The sequence below is a fragment of the Gekko japonicus genome, unplaced genomic scaffold (genome assembly GCF_001447785.1).
Source record: "Gekko japonicus isolate JY-2015 unplaced genomic scaffold, Gekko_japonicus_V1.1 scaffold3055, whole genome shotgun sequence".
Taxonomy (NCBI): domain Eukaryota; kingdom Metazoa; phylum Chordata; class Lepidosauria; order Squamata; family Gekkonidae; genus Gekko; species Gekko japonicus.
The window spans coordinates 14,045-37,898 of NW_015173769.1; the positions used below are offsets into that span (position 1 = coordinate 14,045).

General features: G+C 48.1%; 1 pseudogene; it reads right to left on the minus strand.

Annotated features, from left to right (window-relative positions):
• Positions 1 to 252: 252 nt before the first annotated feature.
• Positions 253 to 23,764, minus strand: LOC107120754 (annotated as a pseudogene).
• Positions 23,765 to 23,854: the final 90 nt, after the last annotated feature.

Sequence of the window (23,854 nt, forward strand, 5' to 3'; positions counted from 1 at the left end):
GGTCTTCTGGCCACAATCCACCACAAAGCGGCCCCGTTCCCCGCACTTCAGGCATAGCCCTTGCCGCATCCGTTGTTCTCGGGTGGCGTCTGTTTGGCGTGCCGGCTTGGTCTTCGGAGGGGGGTTTGGGCTCGCCTTTACCCCTCCCGCGGCTAGATCCAGGCGTAGAGTCTGCAGTCGATTCTCGGCACTCTCCGCTTCTTGGATCCACGCCATTAGGGACACTGGGTCCAGTGACTGTAGCACCGTCTCTCAGATTTCCGGGTTCAGCCAATTTTGAACCCGGAACGTGTTTTGTAGTTTGGCCGCCTGGAGCTTGAATTTGGCTGAGTATTCACGGACCGTTTTACGCCCCTGTTTAAACGTGTGCAAGAACGCTTTGGCTCTCTGGCCGGCGTTCAGGTGTCCGAATTGTGCCCGCAGGGCCCACATAAAAGCGTACACGTCCCTCAGCTCCGGGCCTCTGGTGTTGTGAAGGCTCACGTACCATGCTGCTGCCGGGCCTCGTAGACGCGCCGCTACCACATCGATTTGGCTGCTGTCATCTGGGAAGAGGTGGCCGGATTGTGCTACAAATTTTTGCACTCTCACCACGAAGTACGCCAACTCTTCCGGATTGCCATAGAAAGTCGCCTTGAGGAGATCTTTCGGCCGGGGAATCCCTCTCAACCTTGGGCTCCCTGGCCTGGGAGCAGGTCCCAGCCCCCCTGGCGGTTGCAGATCTGGGGGGGGGAGCTGGCAGTCCTGGGACCCCGGGTTGCCCCGGCACTGCAGGTGGCAGAAGGACTGGTCCCGCTGGCAGGGCTGGTCCCGCTGGCATCACTGGCTATGCGGGTCTTCGTTCCAACGCTTGTTCCACTGATCTCTCGACCAATTCTGAGATCACTTGGAACGGGCCTCTGATCAGTCCATCACCCACGGTTCCCGATCGGTTCAAACTGGGCCCCCAAGTGGGATAACCCCTGTCCTGCAAATAGTCCTTGGTCATACAGGCTCTCCCTCAACCCTCCTCCCCGGTGGGAGAACGATTCCCGAGTGCCCGTAGCATTGAAGTTACTCCAACTGTCCCATGCTCAGCGAGGAAGCAGAGACGGAGTGAATTGCCAGGGTGTCGGTGCGGTCTTCGGGATGCCCCCCCCCCCTGCTCCTGAAGTCAGGGTCGATGTGACCGCTGGAGTCGAGGTGACCGGGATGCTCCCGTCATCCGGCTGGTCTGGTTCCCCTTTCGGGTCGGGTCTAGGTAGTTTCTCCTCTCCGTCGCTCATGCCGAGATCGGTAGATTCGCAGAGATAGAGAAAAGGGGATTCTGAACAGAATGTCAGGCCCCACAGCAGGCAATGAAGTACACACTTGTAGAAAGGTTTTACCTTATTGAAGCCATGAAGTACTTGAACATAATCACTGTTCAGAATAACGAAATGTGTGGGGCCAGGTAAGATAAAGCAGGTTCATAATTGCAATAGCCAATAGATATGGGTTCCCCCCCCCGCGCGGCTAAATGGCCCAGCTTGCGCCCAAACCCTGAGAACCAACAGTTTCTGAAAACATAAACAATTATACTATTCCCACACTACTGCTCATTACAGACTAAGCAAAGCTGGCTGTGCTCTTCCACCTGTGGACTTGGCAAGATAGCATTACATCAAAGGGGGACTAGCGTTCATGGTAAGGAATGCAAGCTAACAAATAGATGCGAGTCTGGGTAGATATGCGCATGGGAGGCCAAATACATTCGCCCTATGGAATGGGGGGGGGGGTTTATACCTAGTACAGATACCTGAAAGAACCTTTGGCAGCTTGCTGACAGTAGGATGGGGTCGTGCGATGCTATCCAGGTCAGGGGAGAGAACAGGGAGGGTTGAAGACATGCGACAGAAAGGAAAAGCCCTGCAACTGAATTCTGGGAAGGTTTATTCTTAAGTATGTCACTTCAGTCTCGGAAGACGGAAAATTAGGGGATCGGGTAAAAGCCGAGATGGATACTGAACAAACAGTAGTACCGCAAAAACCAGTGGGCTGCATTACACTCACGGGTAATATTTTACATAAGGAAACACAGAACTCTTGCACTTTTATTAATCCCCTCCAGGCCAAAAACGCCTCCAGAATGGGTAATAACCAAGGAACAGTACTGCAAAAAACAGTGGGATGCCTTACAGACACTCGGGAACATTGGCTCCAAGTGGAATACCAGATTAGTTTCCATGTGCTGGTTTTGAACTTTGACGTCCTAAGCCGTCTGGGACCAAGGCACCTTCGTGACCACCTTGCCTGGTATGTCCCCCAGAGAGCTTTACGCTCTTCTAATTAAAACCTCCGGATGATCCTCGGCCCGAAAAACATCTGGTTATCCTCAACCAGAGCTGTGCCTTTTTGCCCCGGGTCCAGCTTGGTGGAACTCTTGACCAAATGAGATCCGGGCCCTTCAGGATGCAATGAAATTCCGCAGGGCCTGCAAAACGAAACTGTTCCGCCAGGCTTACGCCGGAGGACCACAGACAACACCGTAATAATGCCTTTCTGAGATGCGCAGGTACAGGCGAAGGAGCATTTTCTTGAACTGTATTCTGTATCTATTTTCTACTACTGATAGGACACAGTTGTCTGTAGTAGTTTGCTGCCACTGCTGGAAGAAACCTGACAGCCACCCCCCTATCCTGGCATCATGCGGACTGGTTTTTCTCCTTGAATGTTTGTTTCCTTTTGCCTTTGGTAGGGAAACTGACGGTGATGTCCTCTGGCATGGTATCCAAAGTGACATCATCCTCTGGAGTCTTTGTGATCCCTGCCTCAATTGGAGGGCCAAAAGGATCGAAAGGGCTGCAGGTTCTTCCTCCTATACTCTCTATCCTTGAGTTGTGTTGAGGATGGCATAGCCTTCTTTTTCTCTTTTGTCTCCACCAGAACCTTTTCTAGAGCCCCTTCCCCGAAGTCTCCCTGAAAATGTCTCAGTTGCCAGGTTGGATTTTGCCACAGAGTCCACTTTCCATTGCTTAATCCAGAGGTTACGCCGTATCACTCCTTTAGCTGCTTGGTCTCTAGCAGCATACTGCGTACTGTCCTGTGAAGCGTCCGCAATAAATTGGCCTGCAAAAGATGAGATGGTTAGACAGTGTCATAGATGCAACGAACATGAAATTGAGCAAACTTCAGAGGACGGTGGAAGACAGAAGGGCCTGGCGGGATCTGGTCCATGGGGTCGCAAAGAGTCTGACTTGACTGTGCGACTGAACAACAACAACAACAAAATTACATTAAGCAAGTTTGGCCACCCCTGGACCAGAGGGTCCAATTCTAAAGGCCCAAGAAGGATGTGCCCCCATCCTCCATTGTTTCCAATAGAGGGGAAAATGCTTGTGAGCTGGAAGCTAAAATCCTTGAGCAGCCAGCCTAAATTCTGTGCACTAGCTCCCCCTAGCACAGCTTACAGGGAACACCGCATCTTGACATTATCCTAGCCTCAAAGGAAGGAACTTGTGCCTTAAATGGTCAGGAGTTGGGTGTGTGTGTGATTGACACCGATGCAGATACTCTTGATCTCTCCAAAGCCCATTTTTGTCATCTTCTGGGCATGGAACAGGGATCACTGGGGGTATGTTGTCGTTCAGTTGCACAGTCGCGTCCCACTCTTCGCAACCCCATGGACCACATCACTCCAGGCCCTCCTGTCTTCCGCCATCCTTTGGAGTTTCCTCAATATCATGTTCGTTGCATTGATAACACTGTCTAACCATCTCATCCTTTGCCATCCCCTTCTTCTTGTACCTTCAATCTTTCCCAGCATCAGGGTCTTCTCCAGTGAGTGCTCCCTTCTCATTTGGTGGCCAAAGTATTTGAGCTTCACTACCTGGCCTTTCAGGGAACAGGGGTGTGAGAAGAGTTATTTGTGAATTTCCTGCATTGTGCAGGGGGTTGGACTAGATGACCCTAGAAGAACCTTCCAAATCTTATGATTCTATGACAGGGCCCAACCTATCATGAAGCTAGCTCACTCTTGAGTCTGGGAATCCCTCAGATGGGTTCTTAGGTAGGGTGAACCTGTGTTCATGGTTAATGGGTTGGCTACCTGATTTTGAGTTGCTCAACCAGACTTTTTGTGGCCCTTGAAGGTTTAGTTGTTAGCTGAACTACTGTATCTACAGCAGTTTGCAAACTAAATTTAAATCTCGGTGCTTTGCCTGTGTATACCAAGGTCCAATCCACCCGAAGGGTTTTCCAGTGAAAAGAGTCGAGGCTGTTGGTTTCAAAATAATCTATTCCTTTACTTAAGAATATAAATCATATACAAACAAATCAGATTCACACACACAATCAAACAAGTTCCTCAGAAATACAGGCTTAAAGGTGGTCACTTTAGCATTCACAGGTAGGGTAATGGGGAGCAATACTTATCTGTCCTGAAGCTTGTCTGTCTCAATGAAGAATGAGGGGTCAGAATATTGGAATACTAGGGATTTTAACACACAGCTAGAAACCAGCTAGCATGTGTGGACCTCTTGGTTGCAGACCAAGAGATCAGGTAGGAACAAAGGGTTTGGTATGGGAAGCTGGACACGAGAGGAGTTTAAAAGCAAACAGGGGGTGTTGGGGGGGAGGTGGCTAGCAAGAACCAGACCACAAGCCCTTACCTTTTATAGGTGGATCTTTGGTGGGTGGCAACTGAGCCAACTTGCGGACCCACCTACCTGTCATCGTCACATTTGGACCAGACATGACTTGCCTGCACCTGGAGACTCGAGGGTTACACAAGTGAGTTTTCAGAGTGTCTCCTGGCAGGCTTCCTTCCCAACCAGGTTTTCAGGCAGACGCAATTTGTGCCGTTCTCGGGTTGAGTATTGTGGCTCTCTCGGCGGAGGCACGGTCTCTAAACCTTGGCCCGATGTTGCTGGCGTGGCGCTGGTGGAAGGTTACGGCTCTGATGTAACGTGTAGAAAATCCAGGGCCACCTGTTCAGATGTTTCGCCTCCTTGGCACACAACCAGGCGGACAGGGAGGCAAAACATCCAAACAGGCGGCCATGGAGTTTCCAGACATTACACCAGTTCCACAAGCTTCAGCCAGCGCGGTACCAGCAACATCGGACCAGGGTCCAGAGACCACGCCTCCGTCGAGAGAGCCATGACGCTCAACCCGAGAACAGCGATAACAGGAGTACCTGAGAGATTTTGTGTGTTCAGGTGCTTTGGAACTTAGGGGGGGGCTATTGTGTGCTTATCCTGGGTCATCCCTGAGCGCGTACCTCAGATTGGCTGAGCTTCTTACTCCAGAACAATAGCTTACCAAGATCCTGGAATGGACCAATGGGGAAATAATGTTATGTTATTTACCTATCGTTGGGAGCGGGGTGCTTTAGGGTGTGTGGTGTTTGCATGCCTTATAACAGGGTGGCTGCCCTGGAGTTCGTTCTGGTAGTGTTCCTGAAATCACCTAATAAAGTAGAGCTGTTTCACTGCAATGTGTCCAGGACCCAGGATTTAACATGCAACATCAACATGATATCAGCATCTGTCCCAAGGCCCTCCCCAAAGCCCCTCCCCAGAGCACCTGGGGGTGCCGGTCCACCCGCCTGCCATCCATCCCCCCAGCACCCTGTTTCCCACAGCGGCCTGCCAGAGGCCCCTTGAAGCACAGGCACAGAAGCCCTATTTTCCCAACATTATTGACCCCGAGGAACTGGTTTTCAGAGCTCCGCCACCCCAGATGATGGAGGTTCCCTTTCTCCACCAGTCTGAATAGTTCTGCCGAGGATTGTCTACCTCCCACCCTCCCCGGCAACTTGATTTCTTTTTATGGAAGGAAGGTTAGATGTGGACTTTTTAATTAATGGGAGAACTTGCCCTTCAGAAATGTGTCTAATCTCCTTTTGGAGGCATCAGAGTGAGTGGACATTGAGTGCTGCAAATTAACTCTTTGCTGTGGGAATATTTATTTCCCTCCTGACTTGAGCTCTCTACCCATCACATTCATGGGATGTTCCAACTGCATCCTGGCAAAAAGGGTCCTTACCAAAGGAGAGGGGATCTTGGGCACGCTCCATGGCCTGCGCCCCCTGCCCTTGTTCCACGGAAGCTCCTTCCGCTTCAGGGATTGTGGCTTCCATCTTCAGGGATGGTCCCCACGTCTGAAAAAAGCAACAAGGGAGAGGGGAAAGAGACGGAATGGAAAAGAGACCAACGAATGGATCCTGCTCCATGCCCAGACTCTGCACCCCCTTCCATCAGCAGACCTGCTGAGTTATTTGGAGGAATCAGAAATCCTCTAGTAGAAGAGGCTGCTTGGATGATCAAAACTTGAGCAATTATCTCTCAGGGACACTTCAGGAGAAGGCCCGATGTCATTGCTTGAATTGGGCATACCTCGAGGAAACCCCCTCACCTGCTCTGCCTGCCTCTTCTCCTCTGCCTGACTCAGGAGGAAGCCTTCCGCCAGGGCCACCGCCTGGGAACTGGTCTCCGGCCCGCATCCTCTGACCCAGCCCTGCATTTCCTGGGGCAGGAGAGTCAGGAACTGCTCCAGGATCACCAGGTCCAGGATCTGCTTCTTGGTGTGCCTCTCCGGCTCCAGCCAGTGGCTGCAAAGTCCATGGAGCTGGCTGCAAACTTCTCGGGGCCCGTCGGCTTCATGGTAGCAGAACAGCTGGAAGCGTCGACAGTGTATCTCTGAGGTTGCGGTGTCCTTAGCCAGGACCTCTGACCCCCCAGCTCTTTCCCCGTCTCAAAACTAACCCTATTGGTGTGTGTAGTAAGGGGTGGCTACCTAAAGGGTTGGCCAGTATTGTAACTCTAGATCTAACTCAAGAGGATAGCATGTGGGCAAGTGTGAAAGTTTGGCGTCAAGGAACCTCCTTGATGTGCAGATGAAGCTTGGCCTTTCCCAGGTAATCCAAGAGGCATCTGGCAGGAAATGCTTTCAGATAAAGCAGAGATGCCTAATACGTGTCTTTCAACAGTTCATCAATGGGGGATTGCTTTTCCTTAAGTTGTTGTTTCTGCTTACCATAATGGCGATGTGTGCTTCTTCCCTCAGGCTAGTAGCTGTGTATTAGAAACCTCATTAACACGTAATGCAGGCACCATCTATGTGTGTCTCACAACAGGTGATTTGAACAGCTTTCTTGAGCCTATGGGTGTATGTGTGCACAGTCCATGTAGTGTTTGGCAGCTAATATAAATCCATAAAGCAAATATCAGTCTCATTCCTCAACATAGTGGGCTTTGGAATTGTCCTCTGCTGTATGCAGCCTGCTGTATGCCAATTTGCCCTGCTGTTCTGCCCTTGTTTCACCTTCTGTCTGTAGGTGGTGGCGAGTACATTCAGTTCAGGATGGTCCCTTGGACCCACAGGGCCCTTCAGGACCAAAGGGGGAACGGAAGCATGAACACACATCTGAGCATTAGGGCAGCCATATTTGTCCCCCATCAAACCTCTGTTCGCTTGTCTGCTGAAGCCATTCTGAGGAAAGCGTGGTTTCCACAAACAGATAATACAATGCAGAGATGCAAGCAGTGGAAAGTTTGTGCGCATGTCTAAAACTGTATAACTATGCAACCCACCCTGAAAACATGTGTGATCTCTTGCAGACTTGGGTTTCTGTAATCATCTATTTGCATGGCAAAGAAATCTTTACACTTGTTACCTGGTTGTCTATCTATACCGGAACTTCAGAAAGAAAACAAACCAATGTGACTTCCATGACAACCTGTAGCTTTAAGGTATGGATTCCCTCAGTGGCTGTTGCTAGGCAACCACAGCATTCCACATTGGGTTTCTGTGAGTAAAAGGCAGGGGGAAGTAGGCAACCATAGCATTCCACACTGGGTTTCTGTGAGTAAAAGGCATGGGGAAGGAGCAGGTTCCTCTTCAGGGAAGTTTTGGCCTTTGAGGGAAGACGCATGGGGGCCAGGTCTTGCCAGGGTTGCCAATTCTAGGTTGTGGAATTCCTGGAATTTTGGGGGTTGAGCCCTGGAGAGGACAGGGCTTGGGGAGATGAAGAGCCGCAGCCGGACATTATTTATTTACTTATGTCATTCTTAGACAGCTGTTCTCACTTGGAATAGTGAATACTTTAAACGGAGCCCCATAACCGATGGGCAGCCAGTGGAGTGACTGTAGGATGGGAATCATCTGTACGATCCATCCAGCTCCCGATAATAGCTGAGATTTGGCATTCTGCACGAACTGGAGTTTCTGAATTGTCTTTAAGGTCACACCTGTGTAGAGTGCATTGCAACGTAACCATAGCATGGATCTCAAATCAGACAAGTCAAGGCAGGGGTCCATCTTCAAAGTGAAATAAAGCTGATAAAATGACTTTTTTCTGCAGCTGCATTAAATTGTTTCTCCAGTTATAGTGCTGGATTTGGTGTACCCTATAAATCCCACAAGACCTCAGCCTTCCAAGGCAGCATTATTTCTTAACCATTAGCCACAGCAATAAGGCACTGCTTCATGGTCTCTACAGAATCATCAGGCAATTTGGATTAAGAAATATCGAGTTTAGTGTCATCAGTGTATTGATGATAGCCTACATAAATAAATAAATACTCCAAACCCATGAATGGTTTATCCTAAGGGCTTTACATAGAGATTGAACAGCATGGACCAGGAGTCTCCAGTGTGGTGCCCATGGTGCCATGGCACCATCCAATATCTTTCTTGGTGATTATCACTATTTAGCGTATGGTGGAGTCAGACACAGGGAGCATATCATAATATAAAATACATAATCAAGTTGATACAACAGGTGTGCAGAGCAATTGAGCAACCCCCCTAAATACAAATCCCTAAATTTTCAATCCACTCAATCACAGCTGGGGAGAGTTCAAAGAGCCCACAAAGCACAGAAAACACGAAGTCTAATTGGTCTAATACAAGCAATAATATCTTTTAATGAGCTCTGACTCTTCCTTGGCTGAGTATTGTTTTCTCCGATTCACAAAGAAAAACTTCATCTAGGGATACCAACTGCCTGGAGGGGAAAAGTGTGCTGTCCCTTTAACAGAGGCTTCACAGGATGTCATTGATCTCTTCAGATACCCCCTTTCCACACACATTAAGAATCTGGGAATGAGGAAGAATTATTTCCCCCCCTTTCAGGCCTGTTACCAACTCTAATACAGATACCTCTCCAAAATAAAGTGAGGAGACAGAAAGATAATTTTGTCAGTTGGCGCCATAATGGCCCAATCTCAATGGAGGAATTCAAGGGGGCCTCTGAGGAGGAAGACGTGGGGAGAGAATGCCTTGGCTGAGGGCTCAGTCCAGGTCTTTTCCAGCTCATGGATGGGGTTTGTGTGTTCAGTGCAGGAGGACGGAATCTTACTTCTCCCTCCTGATTCTCTCTGTGAGAATCTGGGGGTGGGGAGGATAACTTCGATTGGGGAATTCGTGCCCCACAAGGTTCACTTGCCAACACCATGGATAATGGTCCAAGTCCACAACCCTGGTTGTTGTTGTGGGGGACACGACCTTAGAAATTACTGAGTTGTTGGGTTAGGGGACACGACCTTTCCCTTTCAACCCAAATTAATCCTCCTCGCAGGATGCTTTGGGCTTCAAAGTGGTGAGACCCCCCCAACAACCTCACAGCAGGCTGGACTGCTGAGGGCTGAGAAATGCCTCTCTAGACTGATTGTCAGATAAAAATGTTTGTGAATTAAGGATACCAGCTGATCATTCTATGGTTACAACTGTAGGAGAGAGAATGTACGTATCCGTTACCCCCTAAACTTGTCTATACCTTTATACAATTTGGGAAAGGAACTGTTTTGGCCAGTTTTGAAGATGTCAGAGTTAAAATGGCAGATAACCTGAAGTAGCAAGTTGCACAGAGGAGGGGAAAAACGAAAAAGGCATTTCTTTGTGTAACAACGTTCTCAGCCTTTATGAAATTCCAGCACCAGAGCCAGCTATAGGAAAGTTTACCCTTCGTATGCATTCTCTGATGAACAGGAAGATCGGACCTGTACCTCAAGCTCTTGCCAGACATTGAGCGTTGAGAAGGGAAGAGTCCTCAATGTTAAAGCAGAGATCAGCTGATTCTTCATGCAGCAGAAACCATTGACCATTCTTGCTTTCGTCCCTGTGGGATGCTTTTGAGGTTTTGAACATGGCTAAAGCTCTTTCCACAATCTGAGTATTTATAATATTTCTTTCAGAGTAGCGTAAGGTTTCAGTGTAGTTGCCAGCTTCTAACATTATTGTATTTCAGTACTTTATATGATCTGTTATTGTCTTTTAGGTGTGAAATAGGAGAAAAGCTCTTTTCATGACAAAGCAGTTACATCGTTTCTACTTATGTGGATTCCTCGATGCAGTAGAAAAGTGTCACTCTGAGTGAATCCCTTTGCACATTTTGAGCATTCAAAAGGTTTCTCCTCTGTATGGCTTCTTCAATGCAGTTGAAGAGTGCCACTGGTACTAAATTTCTTTTCACACTCTAAGCTGTCAACAGGTTTCTCCTGTGTGGGTTCTTTGATGCCGTTGAAGATTGCCACTCAGATTGAATCTCTTTCCGCACTCTGAGGATTCAAAAGGTTTCTCCCCTGTGTGGGTTCTCTGATGCCGTTGAAGACTGCTACTCAAACTGAATCTCTGCCCGCACTCTGAGCATTCAAAAGGTTTCTTCCCTGTGTGGGTTCTCTGATGCTGTAGAACACTGCTACTGTGAGCACTCAAAAGGTTTCTCCCCTGTGTGGGTTCTCTGATGCAGTTGAAGATGGCCACTCCGACTAAATCTCCTTTCAAACTCTGAACATTCAAAAGGTTTCTCCCTTGTGTGGGTTCTCTGATGCTGTTGAAGATTGCCACGCTGATTGAATCTCTTTCCACACTTTGAGCATTCAAAAGGTTTCTCCCCTGTGTGGGTTCTTTGATGCTCTTGAAGATGGGAACTCCAACTGAATCTCCTTCCACACTCTGATCATTCAAAAGGTTTCTCCCCTGTGTGGGTTTTCTGATGCAGATAAAGATGGGTACTCTGATTAAATCTCTTTCCACACTCTGAGCATTCAAAAGGTTTCTCCCCTGTGTGGGTTCTCTGATGCTCTTGAAGATGGGAACTCCAACTGAATCTCCTTCCACACTCTGATCATTCAAAAGGTTTCTCCCCTGTGTGGGTTCTCTGATGCAGTTGAAGACTGCCACTATGACTAAATCTCTTTCCACACTCTGAGCATTCAAAAGGTTTCTCCCCTGTATGGGTTCTGTGATGCAGTTGAAGACTGCTACTCAAACTGAATCTCTTTCCGCACTCTGAGCATTCAAAAGGTTTCTCCCCTGTGTGGGTTCTCTGATGCTCTTGAAGATGGGAACTCCGACTGAATCTCCTTCCACACTCTGATCATTCAAAAGGTTTCTCCAATTTGTGGGTTCTCTGATGCAGATAAAGATGGGTACTCCGATTAAATTTCTTTCCACACTCTGAGCATTCAAAAGGTTTCTCCCTTGTATGGGTTCTTTGATGCAGTTGAAGACTGCTACTCAAACTGAATCTCTTTCCGCACTCTGTGAGCATTCAAAAGGTTTCTCCACTGTGTGGATTCTCTGATGCCGTTGAAGACTATCACTCCTACTGAATCTCTTTCCACACAATGAGCATTCAAAAGGTTTCTCCCCTGTGTGGGTTCTTTGATGCAGTTGAAGACTACCACTCCTACTGAATCTCTTTCCACACTCTGAGCATTCAAAAGGTTTCTCCCCGGTGTGGGTTCTCTGATGCTGTTGAAGATTGCCACTCTGACTGAATTTCTTTCCACACTCTGAGCATTCAAAAGGTTTCTTCCCTGTGTGGGTTCTCTGATGCTGTTGAAGATTGCCACTCTGACTGAATTTCTTTCCACACTCTGAGCATTCAAAAGGTTTCTCCGCTATTTGGGTTCTTCGATGCAGTTGAAGAATGCCACGCTGCGTGAATCTCTTTCTGCATGCTGAACATTTGTAAGGTTTCTTCTCTGTGGGGATAGTCAGATGCTTTTGAAGATTCCCACTCACACTGCATCTCTTTCCACACTCTGAACATTGAGAAGGTTTCTCCCCTGCGTGGCTTCTCTGATGCCATTTAATATTCTCACTCACACTGAATCTCTTTCCACACTCTGAGCATTCAAAAGGTTTCTTGGCTCTCTGTATTCTTTGGTGTATGAAGAGCTGTGATCTGTTTCTGCAGTACTTTCCACAACGAATAGATTTACTTGCCTTCACTATCCTGTACTTTGTAATATCTTCATTATGCCGTCTTCCATCTCTCTTCTCAACCACATGAGCGACTGTCTTTCTCATCGGTCCTCCTCGATTCCTGACATTTTCTTTCAAGTCTACATTTTTAACTTTATATGGCATTTGCTGATGAACTTCCACACCCACTTCATGCCTCTGATCATCCTCTGCTGGAGTAAAGACAGATATCCTGTTAGCACCTGGGAAGGTGGTAAGGTCCAAAGGCAACTATGTGACTGCAGCAGAAACGGATTGACAATGGCCCTTTGGACTCGTCCACCTTGGCTGATCTTAACCCCTCCCTCCACCTTTTCCCAGAATATCCAGTATTTAAGGATACCTCACCCCCTCAAGTGCCACAGCTGAGCCCATAAGGAGCTTCTGAGCCTCCAGATTTTCAGGGCCTCCTTCCCCAGCAGGCTGTATGATTGTACGAAGCGTTGCTCAAAAGTGAATCAGAAATCCCCCATGGTACTTCTTTGCTATTTCCCTTGACACAGCTGTGAAGGATACTCACTCTCAACCTGATCATTTGGGAAGGAAACATGTTCTTGGGATTCTCTCAAGGAAAGTGTCAGCCTTTCTTTAGAAGCAAGGCCATTGTCTATCTTCACCGTAGTCTCTCTTATACTCCTCCCTTCATTCACAGAGGAAAAGAGAGAAAGAGAGAGAAAGTGATCATTCTTATACGGGAAGGAAAGAAATTCAAGAGTAAATGTTCTTCTGGAAGGATGAAGCCATCATCAAGATCAAAGCCCAAAATCCCAACCAGTATAAGGGAAATAGATCAGTGTGACAAATAGGGGGGTGCATTTCGGTTTATCAAGCCGGAAACCCCCCTGAAAAAGTCTTTTCGGGTTTTTTCAGCTTTCCAGATGCTGAAAAGGCTTCCATGAATGTTTTCGGATATGAAACCACCACCACCCCCCGAGAAAATTTGGGGTTTTTCGGCATTTTTTCAGCATTGCTGGAAAGCGGCCATGGGGGCTTTAAATGTTAAAGGGTGCCCGGAAACCCTGTTTCCACACCCTTTCCCACTCTTTACCACTTCTTGCTCCTCTTTGCAAGAGGGAGGGGGGAAGAGGGACCTCAAACAGTCAAGAGCCAATCACTGCAATGCATTTCACAAATGCACTGCAGCTTGCAAATTTCTTCAAGGCTGTTGTGTGCTGCTCAGCCGAGCTACTAGCTTGCTCCTTTTCCAGGGAAGGAGCACTGGTGGCCAATAGGGTTTTGGCATCTGCTCTCTGGCCAATCACAGAAGGTTGTTCCTTTTTGAAAACCTTCTGTGTATGCCCAGAGAGCATAAAAAGAGACTCTCTGGCTGGCTGACACCATTGCTGCTCCTGTTTCCTGCTGCTGCTGGTGAGAGAGAGAGCTTGGCTTGGAGATTGTGTGTGGCTTCCGCTGCCCCTGCTTTTTGAGCCTCCTTTCCTCCCAGTGCTGCCTGCCTCTGAACTACGGATCAAGAGACTGAAGAGTGAAAACTTCAGACTGGTTTGATTTATTAGGGCACTTAAAAATAATTCTTTATTCCTTGTGGGTTGGTGGGGGGCTTGGGGCCTGTGGCCTGGTGGGGGGGGTAGGCCTCTAGGCCCTAGGGCCTCTCAGGCCTCTTTCTAATTCTTTTGGGGGGGAGGGGGAGGAGAGGGTTCTGTGTTTTTGCCAGCTTGTGTTTTTTCTTTGCAGTTTATTATTTTTTTCTGTGCTTTATGTTTATTTATTGGCTTCTGGCTTTTTCTGGGAGGGGGGGTTGACGAGGCTTTCTTCTTGGGGCCTGGGGCCTTTGTTTTTGGTTCTCCTGTGTATGGTTCTTCTTCTGTTGCTTTCTTGCCTTTTTGCAGTTTAAGGTTTTTAAAGTTATTTATTGTATTTTCTGGGCTTATGTTGGGGGGCTTTTGGGGGGGGTAGCAACTAGGCCTGGGGCGTAGGTTTTCTCTGCTGTTCTTGGTCTGGTTTGTTCTGTTCTGTTGTTTTTGCAGTTTTCCAATTTTTGACGTTATTTGTATTGTGTTTGCTGGGCTTGGCTTGTTGGGGGTTTTTTTGGGGGGGAGGTTACCAGGCCTTCTGCTTAGACTCCGTTTGTTGCCTCTTTGTTGCCATTTAGCAGGTTTTATTTGGGCTTTCTTAGGCGTGGGGGGGTCACTGCTCTATTGTGAGTGTTCTTCTGGCTTAGCTGCACTACTGCTAAATAGGCTTTAAAACAAAGTTTCAGGTTTACTTCTTAACTAATATTTTAAAATAAATCTCAGTATAGGGCTTTAGCCCGTTCTACCTTTAACTAGGCCAGTGGTAGAACAAGAAGAGGCCAGGTTGGTTTTCACATAAAACAAAGGTTTATTAAGTAGCATTTAATTTTTAAAAAAGTAGTGTGCTGTTCTGTGCTCTGACTGAACTTTGGTGAAGTCAGACAGGCACTCCCCCCACCCCACCCCCCACAGCTTGTGTGGTTTTCAATTAGGGAGCTTTCCCTGCATTCCACAAGGGAATCGGGTGGTTCCAAGTAGAATCTATATAGGAGTAGTGTAAAACCCAAAAACTTTTTAAAAGGTCTCAACAAGCCATCTCAAGGATAGTCTTTAAACCATAGTCAGGGTCAGTGAAGGAATTCACTAGTTCTAAAAAAAAAACCTAGAAAATTTTTTAAGGAAGGGTAGGTTAGGCTCTACTGAAAGGGGGAAAAAGGTTTTTCAGTGGGAGGGTTATAAAAAGGTGTGAGGCTGTTTTAGGGTCAGGTGATAGTGCGGGTAAGTTAGGTGACTAATACCCTCCCCACAAGTTAGCCTGAGTTTGGCCAGGGGCTACATGAGCGGCAGGAGGGGAACGCAGAGGGGCCCTGGGGGTAAGGCAAAGGAAAAGACTAGAGGGGTGGAGGGGAGAAGAAGAAGAAGAAGAAGAGATTGGATTTATACCCTGCCCTTCACTACCCAGAGGAGTCTCAGAGCGGCTTACAAACTCCTCTCCCTCCCCCTCCCCACAACAGACCTCCTGTGAGGCAGGTGGGGCTGAGAGAGCTCTTGACAGAAACTGCTCTTTTTTCAAGGACAGCTGTTGTCAGAACTATGGCTTGCCTAAGGTCATCCAGCCAGGTGCAAGTGGAGGAGTGGAGAATCAAACCCGGTTCTCCCAGATTAGAAGAAGAAGAAGAGATTGGATTTATACCCCGCCTTTCACTACCCAGAGGAGTCTCAGAGCGGCTGACAAACTCCTCTCCTTTCCCCTCCCCACAACAGACACCCTGGGAGGTAGATGGGGCTGAGGGAGCTCTGACAGGAACTACTCTTTTGCAAGGAGAGCTCTGAAAGAACTTGTGACTGACCCAAGGTCATCCAGCCAGGTGGACTGGAGGAGTGGGGAATCAGACCCGGTTCTCCCAGATTAGAGTCCGTGCACTTCACCACGACACCAAACTGGCTCTCAAACAAGCTGCCGTTTTCCCCACACCTTGGTGTAGGACCACAACTGAGCATCCTGGCACCACTCCGACCTCTAGCCTGAGTGGTGCCGTGAAGAAGCCACACCTGGCCCTCTTCATGGTTGAGAAGGATGCTCTTGGGGACTTCCGGCCATGGCGACGCGAATGGCGACCGGGTCTTGGGACACTCCCGGAGCCGGATCGCCCACACGCAGTCTGGGGGGGGTCCCGCACAAGCGGAGATCGTAAGGAGCCTTGGTGAAAAGGCTCCAAACCAGGGGGCGCTTTGGGGAGAAGCCTCTTGCCAGCCAGAAGGTCGGGAATTGAGGCTCTCCCTCTGCCCCAAACGGCCCCGGCTGCGAAGTGCCCCGAATGGGGACTAGCAACGCCACCGGAACAGTGGAGTGATGGAGCGCTAAGGTAAAGCCAGAAGAAATAAGAAAAGCGATAAACTGTGAGTTGGTGATTGAAGTAGAAGCGGCGGCATAAGTGTGCTTCGTTCCCCCGGGAGGCGGAAAAATGGGAGGGAGGATTCCCCCCCCCACTCGAGAAAGAGACTTTTTAAAAGAAAAGAGGGGGCGAAGCGAAAATCAGTAAAAGTGCATTACCTTTTGGGAAGGAGAGGAAAGCGGTGAAGAGGGAGCCATCCCCGAGAAGCACAGCATGAACTTTTAAAGTATAAACAAAAGTGAAACATGGCGGGGCAGAGAAAAATACTGGAGAAGCAGACAAAGAAGACAGGAGGGACTTCCTGTCCAAGCCCTTCCCCGCTGGAACTGCTGTCAGTCAACTAGAAGGTGATCTTGCGCGCCATCTGCTGGAAGAACTGCAAAAAATCAACCAAAAACTAGATAATATGGAATGTGCCTTCAGTGTTCAACAGAGAAAATTGACAGAGACAGCCGACAAGGTAGATGATATGGTAAAGAAATGCTCGGCATCATAAGAAGAAATACAGAAAGTTAAGAAGAAGGTCATTAAAGTGGAAATGCATCAAGAAAAACAGGATAATAAGCTGCTACTGCTTCAAATTGAAAAAGCGAATCTGACTCTTTGATTTCAAGGACTAAAAGAGGAAGAAAGCGAGGACCTCAGAGACATTTTGGCAGCAGCTTTAGCACCACTGACTGGCAACGAAGCGAAAAAAATAAAAGAAGAGATGGATTTGGCTTATAGAGTCTACTCCAACTTTACAAAGAAAAATAAGTCGCCAGCGGAAGTGGTCGTGAAATTCACAAAGCAACGTCTCCGAGACCAGATTTTAAAGGCAGTTTCAGCAATGCCCTTGAAGATTGGAGATCAACCGATCAGGATTTTGAAAGATGTTCCATTTGAAATCAGAATGAAAAGAAAGGAATATAAAGGACTGACCATGTTCTTACAAAGTCACCAAACCAGTTACAAATGGTTGGTGCCCGAAGGATTGGTCTTTAAGTTTAAAGACAGAAGAGAAAAGATAGATTCTATCTTCAAGGCTCAAGACTTTTTGAAGAGGCACGCCAGTAAAGAAGAAGAAGCAGAACTTGCCAAGTGGATGTCGGGAAATAGCGGGGAAGACAGCAGCTCGGAGGGAGAGGTGAAGGACGAGGAAGCTCAAGGAGCGACTGGCTCAAAATACAACTTAAGAGACAAGAAAGGGAAAGACCCCAAAGTCTAAAGACTATTTCGGATAATGCTTTAAAAGAAATATTAATCCCAAAAGGACATTACTAACACATTAATTGCTTGGTATCAACAGAATGAGAAGAAAAGAAGAACATCCAACTGCAGGAGAAGATATTTACTTTAACCTTGAATACTAAAAGATTAATATACTAATACTTAACATCACTCAATACTTTTCTTTATCCCTCTATATACCCTTCCTAACTTTCTGAATTGTAAAAATAAAACTTCTCTCCTTTTTAGGAGAGGGAAATTTAAAAAGAGAGAGAGAGAGAAGGACCAGCTGAGCTCTGAGCAGGAGCAGGAGAGAGAGCTGTGAGAGAGGTGAGTGGGTTTCTTTTACTTGCTTTCAGCTGAGAGAATTCAGCTAAGGATATTTTGTGGGAAAACTGTGTTTAGCAGTGTGTGGAAGCACTTAGAGTTCTTGCAGAGTCCTGGCTGATTGAGTGTGGGAGAGGAACGGGCATTGTTTGACTGGGATTGCCTGTAATTGAGAGGAAGTGGAAGGGGCATTGTTTTGCCTGTGATTGAGTGCCTGGGTGAATTTGAATTTGAATAGCTGCTGCCTGACCTCTGCTGGGGGAGGCCTCTATTTAAGGAAACACCTTGGCAGAGGCACGAGCCTCTGGCACGAGCCGAAGGGTGAGCTAAAGGGCTCTTTGCCTGTGGCTCTTAGCCTAGGGACTCTTAGACTAGGGGCGCTGTAAGAAGCCCAAAAAGAGCCAGAAAGACAAGGCCCTAGGCTCTTTGTCTTTCCCGTAAAATAATTTGACTTGATAACAAAACCCACATAAATACCAAGGGTTTAAAAGGGGGATTATATTTATTTATTTTAAAAGAATTATGAAGCCAGAATGCCAGCAGGGGGTTGGGGGCTATCCAGTGTTTTGCACGGAGTGTCACATGTATGACTATCTGCCCACTGGGCAGAAGTCTTGGGTGTGTCCTCGGTGCAAGGAGCTCCTGGTTCTCAGGGAACGTGTGTGCTCCCTTGAGGCCAAGGTGGCTGACCTGGAGAAGCAGAGACAGTCAGCTAGGCACACAGAAAAGACTCTCGGGGACTTGTTAGCTTCGTCCCACTCTGGATCTGGCAGCCCCGCTGCTGTCAGGGAGCATGAGGGTCTAGGGGAAACAGGGCACCATGCTGAGGATAAGGGGAATGTGCCCTCAGAAGGGACCTCTTCCCCAGCTGGTGAGCGGCTCTCCTTTTGCACCAAGGAACCATCCCTGAGCAGGGTGGGAGGGGGGCTCTTGGTAGTGGGTGATTCGATCCTTAGGCAGGTAGACAGCTGGGTGGCGAACCCGCGTACTGACCGTATGGTGACTTGCCTGCCTGGTGCGAAGGTAGCGGACATTACGCGTGTTTTAGATAGGCTGGTAGATAGTGCTGGGGAGGAGCCAGTGGTCGTGGTGCATGTCGGCACCAACGATGTGGGGAAATGCAGTCGTGAGGTCCTGGAGGAGAAATTTAGGCTGCTGGGCAGGAAACTTAGGTCCAGGACCTCCAAGGTAGCCTTCTCAGAAGTGTTACCTGTTCCACGCGCAGGGCCGGAGAGACAGGCAGAGATCAGGAGTCTCAATGCGTGGATGAGACGATGGTGTAGGGGGGAAGGGTTCAGGTTTGTTAGGCACTGGGATACTTTTTGGAACAAGAGGGAGCTGTACAGGCGAGACGGTCTCCACTTGTCCCGAGAAGGAACCAGGCTGCTGGCACTTAAAATCAAAAAGGTGGCAGAGCAGCTTTTAAACTGAATATTGGGGGAAAGCCGACAGGAGATGAAAAGTCTCTGGTTCGGGTTGGCTCATCTGAGAGAGGTGAGGGGGTACCGGTTGCTTTTCTACAGGGAGGTGGATTGAAATTGTCCACAGAGGCCATGGCTGGTGACATGGACTGCCGGACAACGACTCGAGATAGCAAGAGGAAGGATGCAGGCTTAACTTGTAAGGGAAATTACAGCTGTTTCTATACAAATGCTAGAAGTGTCCGAGGTAAAATCGGGGAGTTGGAGTGCTTGGTGTCGGAGGGAAAAATAGACATTGTGGGTATTTCTGAAACTTGGTGGGATGAGGAAAATCAGTGGGACACAGTGATTCCCGGTTATATATTATATCGGAAGGATAGGGGGGGAAGGGTTGGAGGTGGGGTAGCTCTGTATGTCAGAGAGGGTATAAAGTCTAGAAAGATTGAGAGGCTAAGTGAATTGGATTCGCTTCTGGAAGTTCTATGGGTTGAAATAGGGGGGCCAAAAGGAAACTTAACACTGGGAGTTTGTTATCGCCCACCAGATCAAAAGATAGAGGAGGATTATAAAATGATGAATGCCTTAAAGATAGCAACTAGACAAAAACACTGTGTAATAATAGGTGATTTTAACTACCCACACATTGATTGGGTCAATATGTGTTCTAGTCGGGAAAAAGAGATTGAGTTTCTAGACACTCTAAATGACTGTGCTATGGAGCAGATGGTCACGGAACCTACCAGGGGAGAGGCGATCCTTGATTTGGTCCTAAGTAACACTCAAGACCTGGTGAGAGATGTAAAAGTGATTGCACCGCTTGGAAACAGTGATCATAATGTTGTTGAGTTCATCATTTGTACAAATAGAGAATTGGCCAAAAAGACTCACACAACCATTTTTAACTTTAAAAGGGGTAATTTCTCTGATATGAGGGGACACGTGGGGAGGAAACTGAAAGGAAAAGTAGAAAGGGTCAAAACAATTGGGGAAGCTTGGGATCTATTTAAAACTACGATCCTAGAAGCTCAAAAAATATATATTCCGCAGGTTAGGAAAGGCACAAACAGGTATAGGAAAAAGCCTGCATGGTTAACAAACAGAGTAATGGAGGCTGTAAAAAGTAAAAAGAATTCCTTTAAGCAGTGGAAAGCTAGTCACAGTGAGGCTGATAAAACGGAACACAGGCTATGGCAAATAAAATGCAAGTCTGAGGTCAGGCAGGCAAAAAGGGAATATGAGGAGCATATAGCAAAAAACGTAAAAACCAACAATAAAACTTTCTTCAAATACATTAGAAACAGGAAACCAGCCAGGGAGGCAGTGGGGCCCTTGGACGACCAAGGGGTAAAAGGAGTATTGAAGGATGATAGGGAAATGGCTGAGAAGCTAAATGCATTTTTTGCCTCCGTCTTCACTGTGGAAGATGAGAAGTGCTTGCCCACTCCAGAACCACTGATTTCAGGAGGGGTGTTGGAAGACCTGAGTCAGATTGAGGTGATGAGAGAGGAGGTCCTAAAACTGATAGACAACTTAAAAACTGAAAAATCACCAGGCCCAGATGGCATACATCCGAGAGTTCTGAAAGAACTCAAATGTGAACTTGTAGATCTCCTGACAAAGATATGTAATCTTTCCTTAAAATCTGCCTCCATTCCTGAGGATTGGAAGGTAGCTAATGTCACTCCCATCTTTAAAAAGGGTTCCAGAGGAGATCCGGGAAATTACAGGCCAGTCAGTCTGACGTCGATACCGGGTAAATTGGTGGAAACCATTATTAAGGAAAGAATTAGTAGGCACATAGATGAACAAAACCTATTGAGGCAGACTCAGCACGGTTTCTGTAAGGGAAGATCTTGTCTCACTAACCTGTTAGTGTTCTTTGAGGGGGTGAACAAACATGTGGACAAGGGGGATCCAATAGATATTATTTACCTTGACTTCCAGAAAGCTTTTGATAAAGTTCCTCATCAAAGGCTCCTAAGTAAGCTCAAAAATCATGGGATAGAAGGACAAGTCCTTTTATGGATCAAAAACTGGCTAGTTCATAGAAAACAGAGAGTGAGTGTAGGTGGGCAATTTTCTCAGTGGAGGGTGGTAAGCAGTGGGGTACCGCAGGGATCAGTACTTGGTCCACTGCTTTTTAACTTGTTCATTAATGATTTGGAGATGGGAGTAAGCAGTGAAGTGGCTAAATTTGCGGATGATACAAAGTTGTTCGGGGTGGTGAAAACCAGTGAGGATTGTGAGGCACTCCAAGGGGATCTGTCAAGGATGGGCGAGTGGGCGTCAACATGGCAAATGGGGTTCAATGTGGCCAAGTGCAAGGTGATGCACATTGGAGCCAAAAATCCTAAATATAAATACACATTGATGGGGTCTGAACTGGCAGAGACTGAGCAAGAGAGAGATCTTGGAGTTGTAGTGGATAACTCACTGAAAATGTCGAGACAGTGTGTGACTGCAATAAAGAAGGCCAATGCTATGCTGGGGATTATTAGGAAGGGTATTGAAAACAGATCAGCCAATATAATAATGCCCCTATATAAATCAATGGTGCGACCTCATTTGGAATACTGTGTGCAGTTCTGGTCACCACACCTTAAAAAGGATATTATAGCTTTGGAAAAAGTGCAGAAAAGGGCAACTCGAATGATAAAAGGGTTGGAACACTTTCCCTATGAGGAAAGGTTAAAGCGCTTAGGGCTCTTTAGCTTGGAGAAAAGACGACTGAGGGGTGACATGATCGAGGTTTATAAGATTATGCATGGGAAAGAGCAGGTAGAGAAAGAGGTACTTTTCTCCCTTTCTCACAATACAAGAACTCGTGGGCACTCCATGAAACTGCAGAGCGGTCGGGTTAGAACGGATAAAAGGAAGTACTTCTTCACCCAAAGAGTGATTAACACATGGAATTCACTGCCACAGGAAGTGGTGGGTGCTACAAGCATGGACGGCTTCAAAAGGGAATTAGATAAGCATATGGAGCAGAGGTCCATCAGTGGCTATTAGCCACAAGGTATAGCTAGGGGCTCTGGGGCAAGTGATGCTCTGTCTTCTTGGTGCTTGGGGGGGGTCAACAGTGGGAGGGCTTCTAATGTCCTGGCCCCACTGCTGGACCTCCTGATGGCACTGGTATTTCTGGCCACTGTGTGACACAGAGTGTTGGACTGGATGGGCCTTTGGCCTGATCCAACATTGGCGTCTCTCTGATGTTCTGATGCTCTTGGGGTGGCCCCAGCAGAGGTGCCTGCAGGTGCTGCTGGCACTGGGCAGGGGTCTGCTCCTCAAGCAGTCCCTCCTCAAGCCGTTGTGGCTGAGACTCGGCGGCAGGGGGAGGGGCCACAAGAGCTGTCCATGGGGCTGACCTTTAGGGACACTGTGGTCTCAGAGCTCACTCCACAGACTAAGAGGGCTCTAGAGGCACTGGAGGAGGGGCTGGTTAGCCCGCCCACTGCTTTGGTATCTCTATGCTCTAGGTATCGCAGGCCTCAGGAGGAGGGGCCGGGAGAGAAGAAGAAGAAGAAGAGATTGGATTTATACCCCGCCCTTCACTTGGAGTCTCAGAGCGGCTTACAAACTCCTTTCCCTTCCCCTCCCCACAACAGACACCCTGTGAGGTGGGTGGGGCTGAGAGAACTCTGACACAAACTGCTCTTTTTCAAGGACAGCTGTGCCAGAGCTGTGACTGACCCTCTCTTCAGGAGGAGAGACAGGGTGCTGCTGGGTGCCAAGGCGGCCACCATCAGCAGCCAGGAGGTGAGTTGTCCCGCGACCACCTCCAGCACTCTCCTTGTGCATTCCGTGGTAGGGACGGGGAAGGACGCCAAGCATCACTGACGGAGATGTTTGGTGACGTCAGCACAGGGGTTTCGGGGGGGGGGAAGCGACAGGCCAGCCGGAGGGTCACTCGCCTTCTTGCTGAGATGATTGCTATAGATGGGTGCCCCTTCTCCGCAGTTGAAGTCATCGGTTTCTGATGGGTTCTCCAGGATGCCTATCCCTGGTACATGCCCCCTGCTCACACCACGATGAGCAGGACCATTATGCCCTCACTGTAAAGGTCTGCCAGGGACCACATGGAGGCACACTTGTCCCGCGCTCGTAGGAGATACATGCACTTCACGTCCGACCTCTGCACCTCCTGTCAGTGCTGACATAAGGAAGGCTTCAGTATGTGTGATCGTGCCAATCTGTCTGACAGATGTTTGACAATGTCACAGTGACTCAGCAGCAAGCTGATTGGCTGGTCACTGTATATAAGTGATTGTAGACTGTATGTATTTTTCCTTCTACTTGAATGCGTGTATTGCGGAGCACTTTGACGGTGAGCTGTATATACTGGATAATAAAAACTGTACATAGTTAACCACAGAACTGTGTAAGTGTGGTTTGCTACAGTTAGCTCTTAGCAGGGCATAACTGGGCCATGGCTGGTGAAGACTGACTCATCCATACCCACCGTGCGACAGTCAGGCGCGCGGTTCGTACCTTTCGTTGACTGCGCACTGGTGGCAACCGAGTGATGTTTTGGGGGGGGGGGGGAACTAGTGACAGCCAGGGTCAGGGCCAGGGGGCCAGCTACCGCAAGGCTCTGCTTCACATCGGGAAACTCGACGGGCCACACATGGTGGACAACATCGAGCACGCCATCCTTGATTTTGCTGGCAGCAGCCCGTCTGGCCATAGCTACCACTTGGAAGTCTGTCTCTCCCCCGACGCTGACCATCTGGAGAAACAAAGTCTGGGACCAGTTCATTATGTGTAAAATTTCTGATTCATTTCAAAGACAACAATCTGGTATTACCACGACCGACTC